The 6,007-nt window shown below is 45.0% G+C and overlaps 1 pseudogene; it reads left to right on the forward strand.

Annotated features, from left to right (window-relative positions):
- The first annotated feature begins 4,658 nt into the window (after positions 1 to 4,658).
- Positions 4,659 to 5,797, forward strand: LOC109688303 (large ribosomal subunit protein eL30 pseudogene; annotated as a pseudogene).
- The last annotated feature ends 210 nt before the right edge of the window (positions 5,798 to 6,007 follow it).

The following is a 6,007-nucleotide window of genomic DNA, read 5'->3' on the forward strand; positions in this document are numbered from 1 at the left end:
TTCGCCTTCAGCCACTCCACCAGCTCTATTTTTGTGAAGGATTTTTCAAGACAGGGTCTCGCAGAACTACTTGCCCAGGCTAGCTTCAAACCATGATCCTCCTGATCTCTGCCTCCTGAGTAGCTAGAATTGCAGGCGTGAGCCACCAGCTCCTAGCAAGTGTGGGATCTTGAGCTCAAACCCTAGTTTGAACCACAAAAACCAAAGAAAACAAAACAAAACAAAAGAAAAAAATAAAGTATCTCTGCCTGTAATCCCGGCACTAAGAAGGCAGAAGCAGGAAGATCTTGAGTTTGAGGTCAGCTCAGGCTACATAGTGAGACACTGATTAAAAAAAAAAATACATAAATAAAAATAATGTATTCCCTTGCACTTTTTTCCAACTCAGTTTAAATAGTTGCAAAGGCAGCCATTTCTGGTACATTAAAAATATTTAGCTTAAAATAAAATATTAAATGTATCCAATGGAATCTAAATGATATTATGATTTGATGCTCTCATCCACCATTCACAAACTAATGTCGCCTCTGGAGAGGTGGAGAGGGAACCGGAAATAAGCATGCTCTTCCTTAACAGGAAGCTTTGCTGGACGCCAATGGCCCACACCTGTAACCCTTGCTACTTGGGAGGCTGCGATCAGGAGGATCATGATTCAGGGCCACCCCGGCAAATAGTTCCCAAGACCCCATCTCCAAAATAGAGCAAATGCACTGGAGGTGTGGCTCAAGCAGTAGGGCACCTGCTTTGCAAACGCAAACCCCGAGTTCAAATTATTCAAAATGAATAAATAACATAGGAAATTTAGTATCATTATTTCTTCCCTTGTACCTTCTTTCCACTACCTTCACAGAATGCTATCCCAATGTAACATAATTTATGCCTGAAAATCTTTTTTTTGTGTGTGCTGGGACTTGAACTCAGAGCCTTCACCTTGAACCACTTCATCACCCCTTTTTGTGTTGGATATTTTCAAGATGGAGTCTTGTGAACTATTTACCTGGGTTGGCTTCAAACCTTGATCCTCCTGATCTCTGCCTCCTGAGTAGCTAGGATCTGCACTGAAAATCTTTTATTGATCATCAAACATCTCTGCCATAAAATATATAAATTGCTATTGTATTCTTATTTTTGTGACCATAGACTCTAGAGCTTGAAATTTCCTTTTGGATTAACTTATCACAATTATTACTATTAGTTCACAATTTATCAAAATAACATATATTTTTTACAAATGTTGACAGAGAATTGTTAAACATAAAAAATTAGAGAAAATACAACTCATCTTGAGATAGATCTGCTCATGGTAGGATGAGACAGTGATCAGCATCAATTTTACTTTCGCATTTCTTTTTGTTTGTTTCGTTCTTTGTTGCTAGAGATGGAATCCAGGGCAAATGTTCTGTCTACCTCTGAACTGAATGTATTTGCAGCCCTCCACGTTTCATGCTTATAGATGTTGATGAGACATCTTGTTCACAGAAATAAGTACCAATGCAGTGGAAAAGTAATAGAAGAGTCACTCAATGCTACTAAACCCCTAAGCAGATGGCGACTGAATTTGTTTCACCTTCTTTAATTTGAAAACAAAATACTGGAAACCTTTGATTCGAAAAAAAAAAATGTCATTTTGCATCATTGGCTTTCTCAATATTGAAATCACTATTTTAAATTGTTTCTCTGTCTGGAGCCCCAGAGATTTTTACACACCAAGTCAGTAGCCTACAGGCAGCCTTAAGATGAAAGCTAGGTCCTTTGTAAAGTATAGACTAAACTATATGCTGTAATAACAATCTCAAAAACTCAATTGCTTATGCCACCAAAAACTGTTTCCTGTCTACCTCTCCCCCCGCTCCACCTGCCGCCAAAATCATGCCACCCATCTATCACAGGCTGATTGGGCATTTGATCCTGGATCATCACTCAGAGATGCAGATTTCACTATCTGAACTGTCATTAGCCACCAAGGCAGAGAGAAGACAGGAGACTCCCTACTGCCTGTCAAATGGTTTTCCAAGAAGAGACACACTTTTGCTCATATGTCACTGGTCAAAGAAGTCACATGGCCACCCCTACTTTTAAAAGGTGGGAAAGTACCCAGAAGGAAGAAGACAGGGAAGGGGGCGAATGGCACTATTGCTTCTCATACCTTCTTCTGCAAAGACGCAAACTACAAACTGTGAAAATAAAGGAGAGGCATTCTCAGTTGGGAACAGAATTCATTAAATTCCCTTACACAGAACTCTACCCTTAGAAATCTTTTGTGGCTCCATCTGAAGGACACTAGTCCCTTTGAGGAGCCTAACCTGGCCAACCTCTGATGTTCCTATGTTGTTATTGCCTGTCTTACCCATCTGGAAGCCACTGGAAGTCAGTTACTTTCTTTTTATTGGCGGCACTGGGGCTTGAACTCAGGGCCTCATGCTTGCTAGGCAGGCTCTCTACCACTTGAGCCACTCCAGGTTTTTTCTAGATAGGATTATAGGTGTGAGTCACCAGTGCCCGGCTAGTTACCTTCTTCTATACGTATATAGCATTTCCTAACAAGCTGTAGTATCTTTGACGACACGAGCCATCACTTTAAGTTCTTTATATGCCTCTCACTACCTAGTAAGGACATTCAGAACATAAATTTTGAAGTGTTCACTGGCTGAAATGGTCACTTTTCTCGTGTGCTTCAGTTTTCTTGTCATGAACTTGTAACAACAAGGTTTGCTCTTACAATTTTACTATTGAGATGAAAGAACAAGATTCTCCAGTCCCCCCCTTTCACTTACCATGTCCAGCTGTGGGAATGAGGAACCTTCCAAGGCTCTTAAAAGGTCTTAGCAGATGGGTTTCAGGTAGCTCAGTCTGATACCAGTGACTGCTGGGTGGTTGTGGGACATGAGAAGAGGTGGGGTGGACGTAAATGGCTATGATTCAGAGATGAGATGATGGACACCCACAAGCAGGTATAGCAGGGAATGGCAAGCCACACTGCACCCTCAGGGAGTGACCCCACCAAACCTGGATGCAAGACTAAAATCACAACCCCCTTTGCCAGTCCAAACCACACTGTTCTCAGCAACCTGCACCTGCCCCCTGGTGGCCTCTTTTGATATTGCAGACACATTATTGGAAGCCCAATTCTGGTTCTTCCTCAGAAATCAGAGTTGATACGCATGAAAGGAAGATGTGCAGATAACCCAACCTTCCTGCCTGGCTCTTTGCTGTAGAAAAAAAAAAAAGGGCACATCAGGGTTCAGTGCCTTACTCCTGTAATCCCAGGTGGAAGTGAAGGATCGTGGTTTGGGGCCAGCCCAAGCAAAAAGTTAACAAGATCCCATCTCAACAAACAAGCTGGGTGTGGTGGTGTGTGCCTGTCATCCATGAGAGATGGAGGTAAGAGGATTGCTGTATGAGTCTGGATCCAGGCAAAAAAGTTAAGGAGACCCTATCTGAAAAATAACTAAAAGCTAAAAGGGTTGGGGACATAGCTCAAGTGGTAAAGCACCTGCTTATCAAGTGTAAGAGTTCAGCTTCAATCCCGGGGGGTGGGGGGGAGTCCAGAGAGGAGCAATGGAAGGAGAGAAGTGAGCCATACATGTAGATTGGAGACAGCTGAGCACTTGGGGGCAGTTTTGTTCCCAGAATCTGCAGAAAGTGAAAACTAGAAGCAGAACTAGAAGCAGGGGATTGAATCGAAGACCTCAAATGTGCTGGGCAAGCATCCTATCACTTGAGCTATGCCCCTAGCCCTACAAAGTCACCTCCAGAACATCCCCACTAAGCATTACCTAGCATATGCGTGAAGACCTTGGAGGACAAGACTGTCATTGCCATAAGGCCACTTGCTGCACCTTCAGACAGCACCCATTTCTTCACTGGGTGGGAGCTCCCACCCAGGTGGGGTTCCCAGGAGGACACTGTCCAGGGATGGGAAGGGACTAGCCTACAATGTCTCAGAAGTGAAGTAGCCAGTTAGCTGGCATGTGTTAGGTACCAAGGACCCTGGACTGTGCTTAAGAGTGACAATGGCCTGACTTGTGCCCTAAGGAAGTGTCAGATCTGCATGGGACCAGCAAGGTTTGCACAGATGAGCTCAGCTCCTGGGTGTGCTGACTGGCAGAGCAGCAACTGGGAACAGTGTCCTGACAGGGGACAGTCCCCCTCCTGGGGGTGGGGGTTCTATTCCTGCCATTCCAGTGTTCCAGTGGACATAAAGTCTCCCTGGTATGACAAATGAGAAATGTAAACTCTGCAAATATCAATTGTGGATACTAAGCCCAGTGCCAGTCCTGAGACTTTACTGTGGATGTATAGGGGTTTAATTGGCGAGGTAGTGCTGCATGAGGACGGGGTTGGAGTTTTTTGTCATCTGCATATATGAACGAACTTGGGTGCATCTCTTTGCCTCTTAGGGCTGAAGCTTCTCTGTTGTTGAGCTGAGGACACTGGATCAAATCTCTTAGAGTACAGTGCTCACTTTTGTGACCCTGGTGCCAGCAACTTATGTTCCTGTATAGAATGAAAACTACACTGCAGATCCAGTAGATGCTCCATGAAAATTTGTGACTGCCTGCCCGCCTCTGCCACTCAGACAGCTCAGAACAAATGGACCCTTGAGTAGCTCAGGAAATTATCTTGGAGGATCAAAAGGGAAACAAAATAGGAAATAAAAAGGGGAAAAATATCCGAGAGCCTTGCCAGCATTGTCAGCCACAAGAGGGTGCCCCAGCCCCACTGCACAGAGGTCACCTGTGCAGCAACCTTGCCTTGATCTCCAAGGGGCCAAGTCGAGAGCCTGAAATGTAGTGTGGACAGCAGAGATTCAAATACACAGGTCATGCGAATATCTGGGTGCTTGGTCCTTGGAGGAAATCCTAGTGAGACCATTGCTCTGGGGGCTTTTGCTTTTCCCCTCCTGGTATGGTCCCCTCCACTCTCCCCAGAGGTCCTTCTTCCCTGAGACACACTACCAGTTCCAGGAATGGGAATCTGGTGCTGGAGAGGATTGGGCACAGCTGGGAAACCTCTAATTTGAGAGACTAGCTTTGCCAGGGGACAGAACCTGCGAGTGTCCTGCTCTAGAAGCTGAGGACATCCCTAGGGTAGGGAGTAGGGAAGCCCCTTAGGGACCGCCCCTTAAGCCACTCATGGAGGTGTTCTGGGAAGCCAAGTTCAGAACCACAACTTCTGTTTTCGGAAGCCAAGTCCAGAACCACAGCCACAACCACACAAGTCCAGGCCCACGGGTTCTGGACTGGAGTGAAGGAAGGTAGTAGAGTGACATCTGGAGGTTTTAGGACAACTTTCTCCTAACTCTTCCCCACGACTCCCAGGCTGTTCACCCCCAGAGAACAGAAACTGCCTATTCTTCACCTTGGCACCAAATGCAGGCTCCAGTAGAGAGCAGATAGGAGCTCCACAAATGTTTGCCAGAAAGAACAACGAGGCAAGCTGCTGTTGGTTGGGGGTCATCTCCCACCGAAGATGGTGGCGGCAAAAAAGACAAAAAAGTCCCTGGAGTCAATCAACTCTAGGCTCCAACTTGTTATGAAAAGTGGGAAATATGTGCTGGGGTACAAGCAGACTCTGAAGATGATCAGACAGGGCATCCTCACCAACTGCCTGGCCTTGAGGAAATCTGAAATAGAAAACTATGCTATGTTGGTGAAACTGGTCTCCATCACTACAGTGGCAATAATTTTGAATTGGGCACAGCGTGTGGGAATACTACAGAGTATGCACACTGGCTATCATTGATCCAGGTAATTCTGATCTCATTAGAAGCATACCAGAACAGACTAGAGGGTAACAATGCAAATTTTTTCTTTAATAAAACTTGCTCGAGCTGGTTAAAAAAAAAATGAAAAATGAAAGAGCACAAGCCCGTAAGTCATATGGTTCTTTCTCCCCCTCCCTCCGCCTTTTTTTTTTTTTTTGTGGTACTGGGACTTGAACTCAGGGTCTACACCTTGAGCCACTCCACCAGCCCTTTTTTGTGATGGGTTTTTCAGAATAGGGT

The sequence above is a fragment of the Castor canadensis genome, chromosome 2, assembly GCF_047511655.1.
Source record: "Castor canadensis chromosome 2, mCasCan1.hap1v2, whole genome shotgun sequence".
Lineage (NCBI taxonomy): Eukaryota > Metazoa > Chordata > Mammalia > Rodentia > Castoridae > Castor > Castor canadensis.